At 45.1% G+C, this 23,017-nt stretch overlaps 1 protein-coding gene across 5 annotated transcripts in view; it reads left to right on the top strand.

The window, feature by feature from the left end:
• The window catches only part of ZFHX3 (zinc finger homeobox 3), a 167,535-nt gene that overhangs the window by 13,112 nt on the left and 131,406 nt on the right, over nt 1-23,017 (top strand). The window contains exon 2 of one of the 5 annotated variants that reach the window (XM_033157098.1): nt 3,348-3,508. The exons of the other annotated variants lie outside the window; for them this stretch is intronic. The gene's annotated coding sequence lies outside the window, so the exon portion shown is untranslated. The remainder of the gene's footprint in view (nt 1-3,347; nt 3,509-23,017) is intronic. 5 annotated transcript variants of the gene reach the window in all.

The raw sequence follows: 23,017 nt of genomic DNA, 5'->3' as shown, positions 1-23,017 counted from the left end.
CTTCCTAGATTGTCTCCTTTCCCTGGGCCTGTTCTAGAGATGGCTGACTCAGTGGCTGTTCCTGAATTTTGAATAGCTTCCTTTTGTGTCAGCTTCTTGTAGTCCTCCCCCCGTATATTTGAGAGTTGGGACAACTTTTCCCTTGCTTTACATAAAGGTAAAGAAACTACATTCTACCACCACAGAAGCAAGCCTTCCTCAGTTTTGTGGAATATGTGGCTTAGTCTAGTGTCAGAGTCAGCCAGGAAGCATAGGTAGTGCTATGTGATGGCTACAGCAAGAAACCTGACTTGAGACGTGTCATGTTAGTTGAAACTATTTCTTTGGAGGGTGCAGTTTGAGGTGGGGGGAGCTCTCTAAGAAGGAGAAAGGGCCCCAGGCAGTTGAAAGTGCCATTTATCTGAAAGTCTGCAAAGTTTATCAATGTGATTTGGGGGTTGAGCAACTCTTCTATCCCTCCCCACCCTGTTGTTGCCCATTTTTCGAGGGTGGGATACACAATAACCAATGAAATGCCTTTAATGCAAGAGTCTCCAGAGAGGCAGCAGCTTCCTCTGGGAATTTTGAAGCATGTAACTGCTGCATCATTGGGCCTCAGGAGAAACACTCTTCCTTTCTGCCTTTAGCTTCAAAGAACTTTCTTTCCCAAAACGTCTGTACAATGGGGAGGGGATGTCAGTTCCCATAATTTCCAATTACGACAAGGTGGAGAGTGGGAAGGCTGCCTTGCTTTGCAGACTAGGGAGGCCATCTGTGTGCCTGGGAACATCTCATTGGCTCTGTCTGTCCTAGGCTTGTGCAAGAACCTGATCTTTCTGGGCCTTCATTTGGTTGCAGCACTCTCTTAGCAAAAACGTCTAAGATGTGTTGTGTTGAATGTTGCTGCCTCCTGGAAGGCTGATGCCATGCCAAAAAAAGCTTGTTTGCTGGGGTGTGTGTGTGTGTGTGGAGCTTGGGCCTTGTCAGAGAAGTTGGGTAGTGAGTTGATGTTTGTGCATGGTGAAGTGGCAGTAGGGATGGCGGGATTTTCATTTCATGCTGATTTCCTTTTCTACCCAGCCACTGTTTGCTGTCTCTGATCTTTGATCCTGCAGTTAAATTACCCCCCCCTTGCTTCCATTAGCTCAGTATTGTGGTGGTTCAGACTTGACTGCACATGAGAATTTCACTTGTGTGAAAGTTGAATGGATGTGCCATAGAGAAAAGTTTTGAAGGGCTTGGAGAGCTAACCAGCAGTAGTTACTGAGACATAAACAAGGACTTATCTATTCTGAGCAGTGAATTGCAGTTAAAAAGAGTAGAATCATAAAGTTGAAGGAAGTCTTGTATCCCATCTAATCCTGCTCCCTGCATGTTGCAGGAAATGCAGAGATCTAGAGCACGGCACTCCAACTTTTCATACCAAGTGGGCTGTAATAGTACTTCAACCTTGAACCCATGGGCTGCACACATGGGGATTATGAGGCTAAAATTTTAAGGGGGGGCAGCCCTTCCCAAAGCCTGATAAGTGAGGTGCTGAGCTTTGGGAAGGAGGTGTGAGGCTCTGACATGGTCCTAGAGCCCTCACACCTCCTTCCCCTAAGCCAGCAGTGTGCTAACTAGGCTCTCCTGCTTTGTGGAGCCCATTTGGCTCCCTGGTATACACCAGAGCTTAGAGTTAGGCTTGGAGATGGCTTGAATGTGAGTGGAGGAAAATGCAATCAAATGTTGGTGAGAGCTCATCATCAAATCTACCTAGCGGCAATGAGGCCATTGCATCCTCATCGTGCTGTTTGGCAGAGCTTTTCTGGGTAGTATGGGGCCTATTACAGTCTGGCCTGAAGGGGGCAGTAGAACTGATGGCAGCTTGCTGTGACCTGTTTCCAAAGCATTTTTAGAAAAAAAATCACTTGCATCCACTGGGGTTGTGCTGGTCCCGTGGGTTACCCGAGAGGCAAAGTCCAAGTCTGATCTGTGGTGAAAGATGCAACGTATAGGCAGTCTGTAGTAGCTGAAACTGGGTGCAGGGCAGGGAGTCGGGCGAAGTCAGGAACAGGTATGCAGGCAGGGAACCAGGGCGGGTAAGGAGCTCAGGCAGGAAAGCAGGATGGGATTCAAGCAGGAACACCAGCAGGAACTGGTCACCAACAATGTTGCTCCTGCAACTTGGGGCTGGGGCTGGCCGGCTTTTATCTGCCCCGAGGCATAGGGCGGCCCCGATCTTCTGGTGGCTCGCCTCTCCTGGCCTGGAGGCAAGCACTCCTCCTGCAGGAACTTACTTCCCTTTGCCTCTCTGCCCTGAGCCTCTGCAGCTCAGGAGAGGTTGGAGGGTTACTGGACCCAGAGGCAACCTCAGCTTCTCCTGACGGGGCTGAGTGGAGCACCTGCAGGTAATGGGTCTTCCATCCCATCAGGAGCCAGAGCAGGCTCAGCAGATGCCTGCACCTGAGGATCCAGCACAGGTGAGGACCCTTCAGACTCAAGCCCTAGCCCCGGCTCTGCTGGTTCTGGAGGCGGGGAATCCTGTGCAGGCTGGGATCCCTCAGGTTCAGCATCTGAGTCTGAATTCCAGGCCATCATAGGGATCTTGACTCCGCTGTTAAAGCAATGAATATCAAATGGTGTCTAGAGTCCAGTCCTGTTGTGTTGGATGAGTTTCAGTTAGTAAGGCTTGAAGATGTGAACAAGGTGCATGCTTTGGTCAGGGCAACCAGTTGCGCTCTGAACCATTACCTCTCTTGGCTAAAAAAAAACTAGCAGGGAGGGGACAACTGGCTAGGCCAGGGAGGTGATTAATACCTCCCTGAAAGATGAGGTGGTCCCTGCCTGTTTGAAGGAGGCAGTGGTGAAACCACTCCTTAAGAAATCCTCCCTAGACATGGAAAATCTAAAATTACCAACCAGTTGCTAATCTCCCCTTCTTGCATGGGTTATTGCATGGGTGGTCGTGGACCAGATCTAGGCACTTTTGGTAGAAACATTTCAGTCTGAGTTTAGGCCTGGTTTTGGCACAGAAACTGCTTTAGTCACCCTGTATGATGACCTCTGTTGGGGTAGAGACAGGGAAAATGTGTCCCTCTTAATTCTCCTCAACCTCTCAGTGGCTTTTGATACCATTGACCATTATATACTTCTGGGGTGGCTGTCCAAGTTAGGGATGGGAGGCACCGCTTTGTGTGGTTCTGGTCCTACTTAGATGGTCATTACCAGAGGGTGATGCTTGAGGAGTACTCTTCAGACCTGTGGAACCTTCAATGTGGGGTTCCTCAGGGTTCAGTTTTATACCCTATGCTGTTTAACATCTACATGAAACCACTGAGTACATTGTCAGCAATATGCTGATGACATACAGCTCTTTACATCTGCAGGTGTGGCAGTGGATGTGCTGAACCGTTGCTTTGCCTGGATAATGGACTGGATGAGAGCCAACAAAACTGAAGTTCAATCCAGTTAAGACTGAAACACTGCTAGTGGGTGGTTCCTTAGACTGGATGGCTGGGAGGGGGTTACACTCCCTCTGAAGTGGCAGGTGCATTGCTTGGGGGTACTTCTGGATCCTTTGCTGTTGCTTGAGGCTCAAGTGACTTCAGTGGCACGGAGTGTCTTCCATCAGCTTCAGTTGGTGCCCCTATCTGGACAGGAGTAGCCTAACTACTGTTGGCTATGCTCCGGTAATCTCTAGGTTAGAATATTGCAACACATTATATGTACCTCTGCCTCTGAATATGGTTTGGAAACTACAGCTGATGGGCCAGTTGCTGGTTCCATAAACTCGTCCTCATACCCCCACCCTGTAAAAAGCATTATTGAGAAAAGCTGTCTGTACAACCTGCTAAGGCAGAAAATAACACAATAAAACTCAGAACAGTAAGAAATAATTGTGTATTTATTCAAAATCCAATTAAAACTATTAATTTTAATTCAACAAAATAGATGAACCTGATCCAGTGATACCAGCTTTTTGAAGTCTGATCATTTATACCTCCAGTGTCCCCCTGCCATTCCCTTGCCTCTTAGTGCCACCCTAGGTAAACAAACCGCTCCCCAGGGGGCTACAGCCCCCACTTTCGTAACCCACTGCTCTAAATGGTGGCCTTTAAATATTTTTAAATTGTAAAAGGGCAAACAGTCTAGAGCGCCTTTTCTGTTGTGGCGCCCTTGCATAGGAACCATATTCTGTTTGAGTTACAGCAACCCCCACATTGATAGTATTTTAAATAATTTTGGCTATTGAGGAATGTGACAGACTGCCCATTGAAAAGGGCAGATCAGTTTGTTCATATTTCCCCTTCAACTGACTGCCATTTAGTTTCCATGCCCAGTTCAAAGTGCTGGTTTTGGGTGCTGATTTTCTCAGGGAATGTCTCCTTCCATATGAGTTTCTGACTCTTAAGATGTCTAAGGAGGTCCAGCTCTACTTTCCACTATATGAAGAAGTTAGGTGAACCTCTGCAATTAACAGAACTTTTTCTGTGGCAGCCCTGACATTCTGAAACTCTGTTGCAGGAGCAGTTTGTTTCAACCTCCTCCCTGCTTTCCTTGCAGAGCCAGTTGAAGGATATTGTTTTCCAGAGTCTCTTTAATTTCTCCTGCTGATGCTTGTTCTAATTTTGTTTTGATGCATTAGATCTTGCTGTTAGTTTTACTAGGATTGGTTTTGTTATTGATATGTTTGTGAGTTGCTATTTATACTGTGTTAACCTGTTAACTTCCATGATTTTTTTATACACATCTTTCGATATAAGTAAAATTTGTTCAGAGCAAACTAAAAAAATCTGACTCCATTTTTTTTTTCAATTTAGCTTTTAAATAGTTGCAGTTCAGGACCAAGCAAACTGTATCCTCCCGTCGCTGCCTCTAAAGCAAGGGAGAACAGAGCCCAGGCTTGTGGGATGTACCAGAGCCCCAAGAGCCATCAACTGGAGCCACGTGCAAAAAAACAAAGTTGAAATCAAAGTAGATGATGCCTCTGTGGGGGTGCTGAGCATACAACCTTGTTTTGTTACTGGAAGTGAGCTAAGCTTACCGTCTTCTCACCTTGTTATTCCAAGCCTTATCCATTTCTACAGTCTTAATTTAGGGTGGTTTGGAGTCATTTGTTGCCACTCTTAAACAGGTGGGAATCTTAGCTGATCTATTGCAAATCACCCAGAAAACTACCAGTAGATCCCAGTCGACATTATTTCCACTCATGCTCTAAATGGTGGAAGTGGTTGTTTCTAGGAAAAACACAGGAGTCCAACACACTCTTATCTGGCAAAGGTGTGTTGTTTTCTGAACTGCTGTCCTGGCAATAAGCAGCCTTGGGTTGAGGATTTAAAAAACAAAACCTAGAGAACTCAGTAAAAGGCTTTATCATCCATGTTTCTGTGTGCTTAAACTGGTAAGATTATACCAGGTAAGATGACAGGAATTTTGCTTTCTCTGAAAACTGTAGGGCACCCCATCCCTTAAATATCAGGTCTGAAACAACACTGCTTTTGTGAGCTTCGTGTTATGCTGCCACCTGCAAAATGGAACCAGCTGTCTCTGGAAGCCTGAGGCAAGGGGTGGGACTTGCCTACAACCTATGGAGAGCCCAGTGAATCAGTAGATTTTGGTGTCTGTGGTCAAAAGGTGTACTTTAAAAAAACAAAAACTAATCACTTGGGCAAATTAGCAGTGATACAATAAAAAAATATTTAATTGGAATAGAATAGAAATACACTTACTAGTGATTACAAGTTTAGCAAGATTCTGACTGCTTTATTAATCACAACTTAGCTTTGTCTATTCTTCATGACCACCTTTTCACCTTCTGATGGTGAAATGAATTTGTAGAACACTTTCCGGAGAAACTGCCATGTATGGAATTCTTGCCTAGTCCTGCCCCAGCAGAAGCTCTCCCAGTCTTGCATTTCCTGTTTTTGCAGAGTAGCCTGGCTAATCTGTTGCAACCAAAATAGAAGGGTTGTAGCCATTCTCAAACCCATTTTGGTGCTTGGTGTGTAGAGGCTAGTCTGTTGAGGTATAGAATCATGTGTCCCAGCCCTCTTTGTACTTTTCCTCTTCTTGGTATCCTGTGCAATTGCCTTGTGCTTCTGTTTGCACAGATGTGAGCCCCTCCCCCTCCCCTCCCTCCCTCCCTCCCTTTTGAGGAAGTTGGCAGGCTGCCTCCTTTCAATGACCCACCTAGAGCTGCTGTCCAGAGTAGATTTGTATATGCTAATGGCCTTGACTTGTCCTAGCTTGTTTGTAGTGATTTGTGACTGCATTTATATGCAAATACTAACAACTTGCTGCTGAGTTAATTGGTGCTTTTCTTTTTGCTTCCTACAGCTTTGGGAAAGGGTTGGTTTCTTTTTATTCCAACCCTCTCTGGCTCTATAAAGATAGTATCTACCACAGTGAGGCTGAGGGTAGATAGGGATAACCCCTGAACACATGAGAGGTGGTTTGCAGGAAGCTCCTCCTGTCACCCTCTTGCAACTGTTGGGGTGTGTGTGTGTGTGTGTGTTTAACACACTGAGCTTTCAAGGATGGCTGGAGTTTATGGAGGTTTAGTTTTTGAGAGAAAAAGTATATCTATATCTATCTATCTATCTATCCATCCATCCATCTATCCCCATCTGTATCTGTAGTGTGTTACTCTGGATTAGGAGAGACAGCTATATGGTTGCAGGTACTTGATGCCTTGGAAATCATTGGCCTTTATGTGCTTCCTCATAAAAATGGTACATATTTAGTTGGTCAAGTAGTCTCCCTCCCCCTCAATCTTTGCTTTGGTTTTTTTTAAATATGTGTGTATATTCTTCCCCTCCCCCTTATATAAGTTCTTCACCCAAAATCAGATTCACAAATAAAAGTGTAAAATATGCAACAACAAATAAAATGTTAAAATCACAAAAACCTCATTATTTCAGAACAATCCCAAGACAATACATTCTACTAAATGGGTTCATCTAAAGGATTTAAAAACCCGGTTAAACAACATCATTAGGAGGTACCAAAATCTTCAGTGAACAGGAAAGCTGAACTCGCCTCCAGAGCAGGGAATTCTACAAGAAGAGTGCCAAGGTTGAGTAGGCATTTACTCAGGTCGCCACTCCTTGCCACCCAGCCCTTGCCCAATAGTTGGTCCTTGAGAAATGGTTGGGGAGGAGGCAGCTGTATAATTGTGCTTTCCCTATCACCCCCAGTTATTAGATTGCTCTCCCTCAGATTTTCTTTGGACAGGAGCAGCTGTGATTCTGAAGCCAATCATGCTGTTTGTTGAACATGTTTCAGGATTCTTTCAGCATTAGTCTACTTTTGAAAAATCATTGGAAGGGTCTGGAGCATGTGTCTTGTGTGCAGAAAGTCTCATATTCCAACTCTGGCATCTCCACTTAGCAGCTTTCCACTGTGATACCCTTTTGCCACTTGCAGTAGACTGGGGTGGATGGACAAATGGCTTGTCTCTGTATAAGGCCGGCTAGTGTGCACCTTGAGCATACCTATCACTCTGAAAATGCAGACCTCAATGGTAGAGGGCATACTTTTTGTTGTTCTTTCCACAGGATGTTTGCAGAATATCCAGTTTGCAGAATGTCCAGTAATACCTTTCTTCCAAGTGCCAGAATAGGTTATGCTTCTGAGAGAGGTGCATCTTTGAGCTGCTTCCAAATGAAGATGACTTCTGGCAAAAGTATTTTTTAAAGGAAATGATATTAAGATTGCATGTTTATGAGTATCTCGTTCAGTTTTCTTGTGGCTGATGTGTAGAAGGAATGGGCTGTTACTTGGGTCAGGATGCAGTTAGGAAGGGAAAACTCTTCCTGCTTTTATGTTTCCTTTCTCTGTTATGGAGGTTGGAAGTCCATTTGCTCTTGCTTGGATCGAAGGCCACAACTTGTATATTTCTGGAGTCCTCTCCAGGCATTCTTTGGCTGGGGAAAGCAATGGGGACCCAATTTTCTAGATAGTCCAAAGTTTTCTGGCTCTTGCAGTTTGTACCTAGAGAGTGTTGAGTCTTCCTCTTATTCTGCCCTGCAGCAAAGTGTTTTTTACAGTTACTGAGTCAGTGAGATATTTTTTTTAAGCCTTTGTTTTTGCTCTTGAAAAGTAGGGCTGGGCTGTGGCTTCACTGTTGCAGGCAGGGAGCAGCAGAGACTGGGCTGGCAGCACTCTCCAATCTGTGCTGACATGATTCCCCCCACCTTTGAGAGGGAGAGAGCTACATGGCACACTTTGCCTGTTTGGAGAAGTTTGTGTTGAGAGTGTGAGGGAAAGGTGTGTTTCACTGTCCAGCCTGCTGTGTCTGGCATCTCCAAAGTAGCTCCTATGTCTCGGGCCCTTCTTGCATATGTGGTCAGAGGTACAGGGAGGCAGCTGGAGGACTGGGGGAGTAGCATTTATTTATTTGCTGCTTCATATCAAGACAGTGTTCTCAAAGCTACCAACATGAGTCTGACCAAACTGCGGGAAGCAGTGGAAGATAGGAGTGCCTGGCGTGCTCTGGTCCATGGGGTCACGAAGAGTTGGACACGACTAAACAACATCAAGAGTTTGTGGCTAGGGGGTCACCAGTATCCTGATCCTGACAAGGAAAGAGTGGCATCTATTCCTTCTTGTGGGTGCCTCTGTATTGCTGAGCCCTGCAGCTGGCAGGCACTCTGAAGGAATTTCTCTTCCCACTCTCTGCTTGTGGTAGGGGCAGACCCTTGAAGGGCTTGGTTTTCCTTCAACATTGTATTTTTAAGGCTCCCACCCTCAAAGACAAAAGAGGTCTGGAAGTTCAGACCTGTCCTGCTGCATTCCTGAGCAACTTGGTTTTGATTAACTCAAGGTGGGGGGTGGGGGTGGGGGGGTTTACCTTACTGACAATAGGGATCTAAGTGCCTGAGGAAGATGCTCTCCACCCCCATCAGAAGCCCAGAGTTTGGCTTTTCACCCTTTGCTTCGTTCCATTTTGGCAACCTAGGCATATTATATGTTCTTGCTGGGCTTTGTGCAGGTTAGACGCCCCCCTTCCTTTTCTCAGTGAAGAAGCACATTCTTGTGTTAATCCTGCTATAGGAAGAATGCCAGTGGCTCTAATGTTGGGCCTCTGCTGTGGAGGGTTGAGTGGGTAATGGTCCCTTCATGGAAGGGTGGATGCGAGCTCCTCTGATGTAGTCTCTTTTTCTGTCTAGGTGCTCTTAAGTTGAATGTTGACTGGCTGTGGAGGGCTTTGACAAAAATGTATTAAGGGTGTATGCACTGATTTCAGCAATGTAGCATCGTTTGCCGGGACGCAGGGCAGAGTTTGAACAGAGCCCACTGTGCCAGCCCAGCCCTCGCCACCAGAGTGACCCCCCAGTGGAGCCAAGATGCAGAGTTATATTTGGGGGGGGGGCTGCCAGAGCGATGGTCCCAGGTGCAGTATTCTGGGGGGCTCTGCACATTTGGCTTCTCACGCTGCCCTGCCAGCCCTGCAGCACTTTGTGAAGCTGGAATCTGATCTGAATGATTCGCCGGGCTGATCACTGTGTGCGAGCCAAAAGTCTACATTTCTGCCAGCTTCTGCCTAACATGTTATGGGTGTTGATTGTGTGGTCTTATCTATAGCAGACCTGGAACAGATCTCCCTGTGAAGTGCACGAGGAGATCTACTGGATTCTGAGGAAATGCTGGGCATTTGTTTGGCTCTAACTGTCTTTTCAGCTGCCACCTTTTGTTTTCTGTCTCATTTCCTAGACGGCTGGAATTCCAGTTTCCTGGAATCAGCTCTTACCTGCTGAAATTTGTCAGACACCTGCCCTTTGGCTTTTAAGTACTATGCCAGGGATATTGTCAAGTTTGTTGAAGTTGCCTTTTCAGCCTACTTTTTGGCAGGCCTTTGTTTGCAGTGTGCTGCGCTTTTACATCAGAGAGAGACAGAGAGAGAAGACGACTGACTTTGGCAATAGTGGAACAATATCTGGTACCTTGTCCTATTGAGCTGTTTTGATAAAGAGGTTCTGCTCCACTGTTGGAGAAACAAAGTTCTAGGGGTGTGGTTGGGGTGTTGTTAACAGCAGTTCTTCTCTTGTTGATTTTTCATCTATTATTCTCTGGCCATTACATTTTTCTGCTGGGGTTTCCATGGTACGGTTTGTTGATTCCTCGCCCTTTGGACATAAGACCATTCCCCTGGAGTTGTGGGAAAGCATCCGGGAAATCATTGTGACCCAGTAGGGGGCGGAGTAATGCCGCCCTTGTCATCGGGACTCCTAGCCACATCACGCCCCCCCCCCCAGCTGACCAATCGGGTTATCCAGGGGATGTGGCTGCTGCCGTTTAAATCGTGGCGCAGCTGGGGGACGGCCTCTTTTCGCCTCCTTCGTTGGATCACCCAGCCCACCCGCCCTCTTTTTATGCGTTGCTTGACTTTGGCCTTGCTATAGACTAATGTCAGTCACCTTATTGTTGGGGCCTGGTAGGAATTTTCCCACTTGGCAAATTGGCTCCATCCATTTGGTTTTCACTTACCTTGTAGCAAGCTTCACAGCTTTGTAATGTTAGGCAGTTAGGCATTGGGTAAGCCTGGTTCATGGAAGGGGAGGTTGTTGCCTCTGCCTATGCTTCCTCATTAAGGGTATCTCGTTGAAAGGATCCGGGGGTGTGGATCCTGTCCAAAACCTGGGCGTGGGCTAGGCCATGCCACAACTCCATCAAGGACCCTGGGGGTGCTCTTAATTGATGTATCTCATAGGGCTCTCCTTACCGGTGGTTGACCCTTAAGAGACTTCCTGCGGGCGTTCAGGAATCAGGATATAGTCGGTTTCACCCAATCCCTAAGCCAAACCGCTCACATCTGTAACCAATAAAGTTGTGGCCTTATTTATCCCATTAACTCAAAATATTTGTGTCTGTGTGTCTATTATCTAAGAGGAACTTTGGGGCCCGGGGCCTCACCACACAAAGTACCGCTGCGTGCTTGGTTTTGAGCCCTTTGCAGATCCATCTGATGAAGTGGGGGCTCCTTGCTTAGAGGGAGGTTGAAGGCGAGAAAAGCCCAGTGGCGCCTGGTCCCTGCTGGGATGAGGAGAGTAGCAGCTGTCGACCTTGGGTGAAAAGTTCAAATCTGCATTTAAAAGGCAGAAGGCCATTAAGGGCTGTGAAGTCTGGGGTCAAGTTGAAATGGTTCTTGCGATTTAAGTAATTGAACCTTTCATTCAGGTTTCAAGCAGCTGGATTGCCCTCCAAAATGCTGTAGAGGGAAGTGAAGCTTGTGGCCTTGTGCAGTGCCAGCTTAGCTGCCAGAAAGTGCCTGGGGAAGCCTTCTGGGTGGTGATAGTCTCTTGTGGGAATGACTCTTTGGCTCCTTTCAGAAACTGTGAGCCAGTTGTAGTCAGGTCTTCCCAGTGCCCAGGCCTCTTCTTTAATCACTAGGCCAAGCTCTCCACGCTTCCCCAGCCTGATGAATGAATGCAACTGTTTGAGCTCCATGGTAACCCTGTGCAAGATCACAGCCTTCCCCTCTGAAGGAGGTGGAGGGAGATTCATGTGTTCAGGACTCTCGTCTCCATGGTGAGGAGGAAGAAGGTGGGGGGAAGGCCCAGTTTCTGAGACCTTTGCATCATGCAGTGAGCACTGGCTCTAGGGATATTGTTGGCTTATGGGCCTGTACTGGTCTACTGACTGTGTGGTCAGTATTTTTCTCTCTTCCCTCTCCCCCCCCCCAGCAGAGATGCAGCTTCCAGGCTCCAAGTCTTTTACATGACAGGACTGATCAGAGATCGAGACATCCCCTCCTCTGCTCTGGTTCTTCCAGTGTGCACAAGATGGCAGTCCCTCCCCCAGTGACCTTTGGTGCTTGCTTGCTTGCAGACAAATCAGCATCAGATCTTGAGTTTGTATGGTGATACTGAATGAGAGTTGGCAAATGCAAAGGATTTTTCTTAGCACTTTATTTTATTATCCTTTGAAATAATTTTAAACCAACTCTTTCAAAAATATAGTGCTGATATGCATACAAACAATACAAATGCATCAGATGCACCAAATCCATTTGTGAAAATAGCAGAAACTGATTTAGGAGAAACTATGTCTGGTCCATAGTCTATACTGTGTCATTGACTCCTGTGCTTTACAAGAGGAATTGGGTTCAGTTGGGGGCAAACAGCCTTTGGCAGTATTCTCTCTCTCTCGATATATATATAACATTTTATTGATTTTCCAAATATAACAAAATGGGGGGGGGCATAAAAATCATAACCAAATTAAACCATAATTTTTTGATCGACTTCCCTCCACTCCCCCTCTTGGTTCCATTATAATATACTTGTTCATGCACTCCCATAAAACCTTATATACTTAACAATCCAGTTTTAAAATCATCTTCATCTTATTACAAGTGACTTTTAAAAGTTACACTAATGTAAGAATCTATACACAAAGCTTAAAAAATATGCATTGAACAGTTGCCCTTTTTAAAATTTGTCCTGCATAGTTCAGTAATTTATTTTGCCAATCTTCTTCTTTCTCTTCTTTGGCCAAGTCTTCTTCCTTCCATAGGGGCTGGCTGGTCTTGGCCTGGCATCCAATCTCGCATATCGGAACAAAGTCTTTTGCTCAAACAATCCATCAAGTCCTATACATCTCAATATCATAACTTCAGGTTTTTTTTTAAACAACAATCATTTTCCACATTTTCCTCAGATCTACCTTTGGCAGTACTTTTGATAGGCTTTGTCACTGTCACTTTGTCCCTAACATCTGTGATCTAGTTCCTTTAGGGAAAGGGGGACTTGAGAGCCATTACTGCTGTTGGGCTCCCTTTTACTTGCTCTGGGATTGCACTGGGAATGCTGCTTGGAAAGAATGGAAGCTGTTTCCTTTGAATGTGTCTAGGTTGCCACATTGTGCCTAGGTTCATTTTATAGAGGAAGCAGGTCTGAGTGGTGGTCTGGTTCCTGCACAAACTTGCACAGATGAATGGTGCTGAATTCCAGCCTGTTTTCGGCAGGAATTGACTCTACTGGGGAGGTCCCAGACAGCACCAATTCCAGCAGCTGGGCTTGAATTTCAAAGGTGCTGAATACAAGTTCTGCTTTCCCAGGAGCAACTTGGAGCATATTTTATGGCTCCTGATTGTTCCTTTGCAGCTGCTTCTTTAACTCTCCCACACTTGATGTTATATATTCATTATATTATTATTATTATTATTTATTAAATTTGGTAGTCACTTTTTGTCCCTGCAACTCAAAGCAACTTACAATATTTTAAGCAAAACCAAACACATACATACATGCATACATACAATCCATCATTAACTCCCTCTCCTAGTCTTCAGATATTAAGGGGTAGCCTTTGCTGTCTCCTGGACATTACTTCTCCCCAAGGGGGCAACTTCTTTGGTGTTGCCTAATGATGATGATGATGATGATAATTTATTTATATACCACCCATTTGACTGGGTTGCCCCAGCAACTCAGGGCGGCTTCCAAAAAAGTAAAAACATTAGGCATAGTAAAACATCAAACATTAAAAACTTCCCTATAAAGGGCTGCCTTCTTCTAAAAGTCATATACCGGTAGTTGGCTATTTCCTTTACATCTGACGGGAGGGCATTCTACAAGGTTGGCATGACTACTGAGAAGGCCCTCTGTCTGGTTCACTGTAACCTCACTTCTCACAATGAGGAAACTGCCAGAAGGCCCTTGGACCTGGATCTCAGTGTCCTGGCTGAACAGTGGAGGTGGAGATGCTCCTTCAGGTATACTGGGCTGAAGCCGTTTAGGGCTTTAAAAATTAGCACCAGCACTTTGAATTATGCTCAGAAACATACTGGGACCGGTGTTATATGGTGCTGGCTGCCACTCCCAGTCAGCAGTCTAGCTGCCGGATTCTGGATTAGCTGTAGTTTCTGAGTCACCTTCAAAGGAAGGCCCGTGTAGAGGGCATTGCAGTAGTCCAAGCAGGAGATAACCAGAGCATGTACCACCCTGGTGAGACAATGCACAGGCAGGTAGGGTCTCAGCTGGCATACTAGCCCAGTAAGAGTTGGACACGACTAAATGACTAAACAACAACAACCCCTGGTGGTTGAACCCAGGTGGGTTCTTCTCTCTGCTGGTCACAGATGGAAAAATGTCAGCTTCCTCAGGAGCAAGAGGTGAGGCAGCTGTGGATAAAGGACAGTTTATGTTAAGTGTGCGGTAGGTGGGTGTGGCTTGGAGAAAACATCTTTTTGGGTCAAATTAGAACCTCATTCCAGTTCTCATTATGCCTACAAGTTTGTGGTTCGCCACCACCGGATCAAAAATTCTGGTCCTTTTTTCCTTATGGGTTGGCAGTCTTTTAAGTCAGGAAAGATGCCTTGTAGTTTCACACAGTCTTCCTTGATGCAGTTCTGCTGGAAGCACTTGTCATTCGCCACCTTCTCCATGGTTTCTAGCATTATCCTGAGCTTATTGCCATACAGCTGCATTCAAACTGTATAGCATTTATACCTAAAGCCACCACTTGGACATCTTGATGTGACACTCATTTCCAGTAGGCTTCAAGGGCTCTTCAGTTTCAGTGTAAGGAATATCACTTCTTTGACATGATAGAGGACTCCAAAATTGAGGGGTTGTGCTTGAGTAAATAGATCCATTTCCAAAAGCAAAGTTCAATGGGAAAAAGGTAAATAAATTCCCCATGACTGCTTTTGTTCTTCCTAGCCTGCCCTGTGGTGAGAGGAGTTATATCAGATGTCCTCAAGACCTCAGATTAGCCTCCTTGCAGCCAGGAGTTTATTTGCAGCTTTGAGTGTGTTGTGTGGGATAGTGGGTACAGAGTACATCTCTTTGGCAAAAGGGGCATTACAGTAGCTGGAGGAGCTATGTAATTTTCAGCTGCTACTCTATGCTTGGTGTTTCGGGCTGGCCCAGAGTAAACTTATGAGCCTATGACACTAAGCTGTTCTCTTCTTTAATTGTTTAAGGTTAGTAATATCAATATCAGACCATTTGATTACTATGTATTAGTATGTATTTTATTAAGGAGTGTTGTTATTGCTTGTTTACAAGGAAATACTTACACTGTGTGCTGGCTCAACGAGATGCAAAAGGGGGCTGTAAAAGAGCTTTGGGCTTGGAGTAAGAAGAGAGAATTTGCAGTTTGCTTTTCTCTCAACATCCTGACCTTGTGGTCCCTTTCAGCTCTATGATTATTGTTCTATGACATGAATACCTCTTAAGTCATTTTCATGCAGAAGATGGAAATCAGTGCTTTGTTAGATGTCATAGTGGTGAAGGAGTTGGAACTTCCCTCATGAACTAGAGGTTGAGAATTTGATTCTGCACAGTGAAATAGTTGCAAGACTGGATGTTGACAACTCCCAAACCAGGATCCACTCTACATTTCTGTTAGCTGCTTTAGAACAGTAAGACTGGGGGACTTAATATGCTGTCTTCAGGGAATTGCTGTAGCTCAGTGGCGATAATCTTTTTACATGTGGAAGCTCCCAAGTTCAATCCCTGACATACCCAGGTAGGGTAAGAGAGCCATTGCCAGTCAGTGCTGAGCTAGATGCACCAATGGTTTGAAATAAGGCAACTTCCCATGTTCTGTATGCAAGAGCAGACCATTTGCCCATCTTGCCCTATAGTATCTGCCTTTAATTTCCAAGGTGTTGGACAGAAAATAGTATTTAATATCTCTTGTCACCTGTTTCTAAGATAGGGATTGAATCCAGGGCCTTCTGCATGCAAAGATGATGTTCTACCACTGAGTGGTGGTCCCTCCTTGGGATGAGGTCCTGAGCCAAGTACGAAGGGGTGGTGGTTGCTGCCTAGGGCAAGAGGGGTGAGGCCTGTGTAGCACAACAAACATGGGAAGGGATTTGAACGGGAGTTGGTGAGCTCTTAATCATATTGCTGATAGTTTGTCATCTTTGCAACAAATATACCTGCTATTAGAGGCTTAGTCTGGAGCTCCAATTGGGCAGCTGAGGCAAAGCATTGGGTTCCTGCCTGCTTTTTCTTCAAACAATATCTTCTGGCTTCCAGATTTCTGATAAATTGATAAGAGGAATTGCGGGAGTCAATAGAGTTGTAGACACTTTGCCAATATAACCGTAGTGCTATTGATCTGCCAGTAAATTAAAGTCTTACTTAGAGGCTGCCGATATTTCTAATCTCCTGCCTCGCCAATTACAACCTTCCAGCTACCTGAGAGAGACAGAGCAGGCAGGCAGGCCCAGCTGTTGGGTCCTGTTTAGTCTGGGGAGCTGCCAGGATACAAGACAATTCATTGGAGTATGAGAGGCTGTGGCTGTCTTACCATGCTACACTCCCCCCCAAGCATTTTAGTCAAGGAGAGACCCTTCCCATGTTGCCAAAAGGTCAAGGAGTGAGGTGACAAAAGGCCTTTTAAGTACACAACAATTTTGTTTATTTATATGCTGTATATGCTGTGTTTGGTGAATCCTTGGTAATTCTTGTAAAGTGTTTATGGGAACAAACACTGCTGTAGTTTTGGTGGCAGATAGCATTGTTATGACTCACCAGAGAGAGGATTCTGTGGCCACAGATGTTCAGGAGCCATTGCTGGTCAAGGAGTAGCATCAGTCACCACTTTGGGTAGTCAGTCGCCTTTTCTTCCTGTTCGCTTCACACACAGGGGATATCCCAAACTTGCTCTTCTGGGTGTATGTAATTTGAGGGGGAAATATCTACTGTTCATTTTCCTGACAAAATGTTTCTATTCCTAGATAATACAGAATGTGTTAAGCAACAGAATTATTTAGAGATCTTAAATACAGTGGTGCCCCGCTAGACGAAAATAATTCGTCCCGCGAAAATTTTCGTCTAGCGGGGTTTTCGTCTTGCGGAGCGGCAATGGGAGCCGCGCTCCGCAAAACGAAAAAAAAAAAAAGACGAAATTTTTTCGTCTTGCGAGGCAGCCCCATAGACTTTTTCGTCTAGCGGGGCAGCCTCCCGCTAGACGAATGCTTTCGTCTAGCGAGTTTTTCGTCTAGCGAAGCATTCGTCTAGCGGGGTACCACTGTACTGTATAGCCTGTCTTCATTCTTTTGCTGGGCAGCAGCATGTGTGGGGTTTAGCAGAGTGTTATGATGTGCAGAGGCAAAAGGCCATGTTGGGAGCACAGGGGGGCTGCCCCCTTTCTGTAGTTCTAGCCTACCCTCCTCCCCCTCCCCCTCTCCTGTTCCTGCTTGTTTGAAGCTGGACAAGCAGCTGAGTTGCTTTCAGAGGTCCAAGAAAGAACAATGGGATCGTGGAGCTCCCTGCTGGGGGTCCTGTTTTGAGTGATGATGGTCTGAGCAGATTGTTCACCTGATAAGCTCCTTTCATGTCTCTTTATGTTTGAAAGTCCACAGTCGGCTTTGGGAAGAAATCTCCAGATAAATGCTGTGTTCTTTCTAATACCCCAGAGCAAAAATCAATTGGAGGGATAATTCCTCCCCTTGTCCTACACAGACTTTCATGTGTATATATCTCCAGCAGCACCTTCACATATGGAAAAGACTTCTCATATTGCCCTTGGATAAAAGCTTCTGCACTGATTGTGCAGTGTGTGCCCTCTGGAGGATAGGTGTATTTTCCCAGGCAGAGTTTGGCTCCTGTGTTTTCCTGTTGAATTTGGGTACAAGCAGGGAGAGGAAGCTGAGAGCTACCCAACTGAGCCAGCTATAGGTTGTTTTAGCAGCAGATAGAACTAAATGATGAATCCCCTCAACCTCACACTGAAAGGAGGAACGATACTAATCTTGCAACTTGGAAGAGTAAGTCTTGGTGACTGTTTGAAGAGAGGGTGGCCTGCATTATACATTGGCTGTTTCTGTGCTTTATGTGAGTTGCTTTGAACACCTCTGTTTGTGGGAAAATTTGAAAATTCAGCTGCATGCACAATAGAAAGGTGATGTGAGCATTGGATTGTGTGAAATCAGAGTATGTTAACCCCATTGTTCTGAACAATGACCCAGTGCCCATTCTGGAGTTCAGACCACCTTTCTCACTCTTAACTAATTCAGTGATCTCCTGGTTCACTGGAACTGCTAACTTTTGATCAACTGTATTAAGCTAAACAGACACAGCGTGGCAAGATGCCAATTTTTCCGTAAGTAAACCACAATTATACCCACCAGAGCAAAGATGTTCAGACAGTGTCCTAACAGCTACCATTTTCCCCAAGGCATGCTGGATCCCTCTTGTTGAGGAAGCATTTTGGGCATCGGTGGTTCACAACACCGGTGAAAATTCTGGCAACATCACCACCCTTGTCACTTCTGCAGAATCCAATCACTTTTACGTTTAACCCACTGATAGCTCGATTAAAGGATTGGAATCCATGTGAATGGGGTGTATGTGTCCATTATTTCAATCAGCAGAGCATGTTTTATGTGATTCAAATGTATAAATTTATTGTATTCATACCAATTGTGTGTCAGCCTAGAGGTGATCAGCTTGGAGCATTTCACTGTAGCCAGTCTGTAAATGCTTACTTTTCTGGAGAGTTGGTGTTACAACTGGTGGGGTGGGTGTTTATGTCTGTTTCTTATTTTTATTTAGGAGCATAGCTAGATAAACTTTTTTTTTCTAGCAAGGAGGATCTTTTTGCAGGAATTGGATGAAGTTGATAAACTACTCTAAGCCCTGGCCAAAGCCCATTACCCATGATACAAGGAACAAGTTGGAGAGCTCCAGGCAGCACTAAGCATTTGTAGTTCTTATCTGTCCCTTAAATGGCTTTGCAGTATTTATCTGGTCTGCAGTGTCTGAGCAAACAGAATCCTGTGGGTGAAGGGGAGCTTTAGAACCTTCTGTTACCAGGTTCTTCACAGTTAGGGTGTTCTTTCCCCCTACTGCACAGTATATTTGAGCCTAAATTCATCCTCCTGCCACTTGCCATTGTATTCTCAGTTGCTGTGTTGGAGCCATTTTGCTGACTCATTCATTGGTTTGGACTGAGATTTGTCCCACTTTCATTACTCACCATGGCATCTGTGTTCAATCCCTGTGGAAGTCCTCCTATCTTCTCTGCAGCCTCCTGAGTCACTTCATTTTTCTGTAGCTTCCACTGTAGCTTCTGTAGCTCAGCAGCATTAAAAATGGGGGGAAAGGGAGTTGGGATAGCATTTGGAGGAGCAGTGATAACTGTTTCTGGCTGAGTCTGCTGACTTTGAAATTAGCCTTGATTTGTGATTGAGCTCAACCTGAATACATTGCTATGACTCAGTGCAGGACAAGATGGTGGCCTTGACAGCAGGGAGGGGAAAGTGAGTGCACAAGCAAGCAATCTCCCCTTCCGTTGGCATAACCTGTGAAATATTGCCTCTTGTGGCTGTATCTTGCACTCTTGCTGAGCATGATGCCCAGTAGTGTATTAAACAGTAGTTGAGTCCAGGAGGGCAGCTGATCACCCACGAGAGATAAGCCAAGTTCTCTGATGGCGGATCAATAAAGGTTAGTGACATCATATCTCAAAGTGAGAGAACCTGCTTTCCACAGAGCCGTTTATCAGATGACAGCCTGAAACACTGTTAACATTTTCCTTGCCAGGGACCTGCTTCCCACTAGAACTAGCCTCTATGATTACTCTGGGCCTTGCCGTTTTACACCTTTGCCTCAACTATCCTCATGTCTGTCCTCCTGTGGGTCTGTCATGTGAGGAAAGTATGCTTACCTGCTGTGTCCCTCCATAGACTGAAGTGCCCATTGGGCTTTGCTAAGGATTTGTTCCAATAGGTTTGGAAAAGAGCATTTGAACAAAAAGCAGCCAGAATTCCTATTGAGGCATTCTCATCATTCCACTGGCAGCACAGTGAAAGAGACTGAGAGCAGGCTGAGTAGGTCACAGTGACCAAAGTTCCCTCGAGTCTCAGCCATTCAGATTGGAAGTGCCCACATCTCCAGATATCTTCATGTTGGTTGACTTGTGAGCCGGACACGGGATTTTGCAGGACAAGACAGGTCTCTGGCATAGGAGGGGTTAACTCACAGGAAGGGAGTAACAGCTGGACTAGTCTCTAAGGCTTCTGCTCCCTCCCTCCTTCTCCCAAGGCCATTTTCAGAGGGCAGTGCCAGTTCAGGGGGAGGTGGGATGATGTCTGTGATCCCAGTCCCAACTAATGGGCTGGTGTCCAAATGGAAAGTGTATTTTCAGGGTAGAAGTGCTGAGCCGTTAGTGAGGCCTGGATTACTGGGTGATTGTGCTGTCAATACTGCCGTATTGAGTCTGAGCAAGCCTTCACAACACAAGGAAACACTTAGCTCACTGCTCCTGCTTATTGAGAAGCCAATAGCAATTTACTGGCTGACACTTGACATCAGATCCATTCCCTGAGGTACAGTTCCTGCAAAACTATCGTTGTGTCCTCTCTCAACTTACCATTCCTGTTGCCCTCTTACCTGACATGTTGGGGGAGGGGGTGCAAGTGTTTGCCTTTTGTGTGTGTGCCTCTGCTAGACTTTATGGCTTCTGTGGGGCAACTACTCATTCCCATGACATGCAGTGCACATGCTTCCACAGTTCAATAAGGGCTGCTTCCTGGGATAAGGTGAAACTTTTGTGTGTGTATGAGAATACTTTTGCTCTGTATATTTTGGCAGAGAGGACAGATGACGGCCTCCTAATGTGCTACAGAAGGGGCAATACTAGCCTGAGTTTCTAAGCTGCTTGTGCCCAGGACAGGCTTCTTGGAGGTTCTCCTCCTTTTCTTCTGCTCCCAATTTTGCCTGTACTTAATGTTCATAGAAATAAATTGTTCAAATTTTCAGTGCGGTAGGGTATAAGTAAAGTAGCCCTTTATATGGAAAATCTGCAGCAAAATGCCCTAACTTCTAACAGAAGTGTTGCTGTTCAGGGAACGAGCCACACCCTCCCCCAGGATACAGTGGTACTTTGGTTGTCAAACTTAATCCGTTCCGAGAGTCCATTCGACTCCTGGAACGGTTTGAAAACCAAGGCGTGGCTTCCGATTGGCTGCAGGAGCTTCCTACACTCAACCGGAAGCTGCATCGGATGTTCAGCTTCCAAAAAACATTTGCAAACCAGAACACTCACTTCTGGGTTTGCAGCATTCGGGAGCCAAAATGTCTGAGTACCAAGGTGTTTGACAGCTAAGGTACGACTGTATTCCATTTGACCCCCCCCCCCAATTTTCTTGCTTTCTTTTCTAACTGGCATGTCAATATATTATGGCATGTATAGGCCTCATTTGTCTGGGGTTTTTTTTTGGGGGGGGGAGGTTCTACAAATCTTGAGGTTCCCCTGAGTATGCTGACATAGCTACAGTGAAACAATAGGGTGAAACAGCTCCACTTCTGTTGACAACTCATCACCTGAGTTTACTATTAGAGAATGATAGGATTCTGACATTTATGGGCATAATGACCACACAAAACATGTTTCAGTCACATTTCAAATGAAAGGACCAGGAGGTTAATCCTCATGTGGAGAGAGCTAGGTCATCACTTATAGCATGCAGTGGTGATGGATAGATCATGGCACAATGGTTTGATTCCAGGGAAAGCATCTTCAAATGATTGCACAACATAATCAAGTTGAAAACTTAACCTTTTCTAGTTTTCCAGTTGCTTATGACTTTGGTGTAGGTGCTTTGGTTGCCATACATCCCCCTTCTCCATATCCAGAGGGCTGGACCCAGAGACATTAGGAGGAGCTAGTGATGTCTCCATTTCTGGATTGTTGACTTCCTGATTAACTCTTGGCATGACATAGATCTGCACCTCCTTTCTTTCTGTTGGTTGCTAGAAATCCTCTTTTCAACTTGTGGTTATATTGGACATTAGCATGAATGAGAGCATACTGGGTGGTGGTGGGGATCTAAGATAGTCAAGAACAATGTGAGAAGTGATACTTTGATCTGTCTTAGTGGCTCAGCTTGCTTGTGGAAAGCTTTGAAGCTGGTTACTAGTTCCCAGTTGTTTGTGCAAAGTTCAAAATGCAACTCAGTCAGAAAACTTAATCAATCAAAGTTTATGTGTCTCCTGAGCCCCAAAATAAACTTTGGAATACCTCATATCATATAACTCCTTGACTGGGGGACAGTCTCCTACAAGATACAGAAAGTTTTTCTCCAATCAAGGTTGTCATATTTGTGCAACACACATGAATGTGTGGTGACCTCCGATGTCACCAAGAAGTAATGATCAAGGAGTGTGCACTCCACAATAGGTTTTAGGCCACAAAAATCTTACACCCCATATCCAGGAGAATGTCCTTTGATATGGCGTTTAGTCATATACTAAATGCCAATCATAGTCAAAATATGAAAAAATGAATAAAGAACTTGGGGTGTATACTCCAAAACTCTAATGAATAAATGATGACCTCAGATTAACATGGGTGTATATGTGTCATATTTGACACTGGCTTGTCCTGAAATAAAGCAATGGATCAGATATTATTCAGTGTCATCTTACATGGGATACTGTTCTAGAAATAAGGATGTATCAACATTTACTGTGGATGCACATCACAGCCACACTGGTTTCTTTAGATGCCTCCCACATTTTTTTACTTGTTGGAATAATCTGCATTTGTGCCTTCAATATTTCACCTTTAAGAAATTCCCATCCATCTTGAATTCTCTCTGAGAATTTCTGACCATGGAATCTCACTTAAGCTTTTAGAAATCCACCTTCTTAAAGTCCAGAGTAAATATCCAACTACACTCAGCTTTCCCTTGCCTCTGTATCATTGAACCCAGGAGGACACAATCACTTCCTCCTCAGTTTCCCAGTACTTCCACTTCATTGATCGGTTCCTCTCTGTTGGTGAGGACCAAGTCCAAGATAGATGATCCCCTTGTTTCTTCCACCTTGTGGGAAATGAAATTGTCAGCGGGGCAGTGGAGGAATTTGTTAGAGCTTGCATTCTTGACAAGGTTTTGAGTTCCAACAGATATCAGGGAAGTTGAAGTCGCCCATGACTACTATCTCTCTCATTTGAATGTATGGTAATCTGCTGTAGGAAGGCATTATCTACGGTAAGTCTTCAGTGTGGCTTGGAGATCTATAGCAGACACTCAAAGTAAGGTCAATGTTGTTTCCCTCTCTTACAGTTTTTACCCATATACTCTCAA

This window comes from Lacerta agilis, chromosome 8 (assembly GCF_009819535.1).
Source record: "Lacerta agilis isolate rLacAgi1 chromosome 8, rLacAgi1.pri, whole genome shotgun sequence".
NCBI lineage: Eukaryota > Metazoa > Chordata > Lepidosauria > Squamata > Lacertidae > Lacerta > Lacerta agilis.
This window is presented reverse-complemented; position numbering and strand designations above follow the sequence as displayed.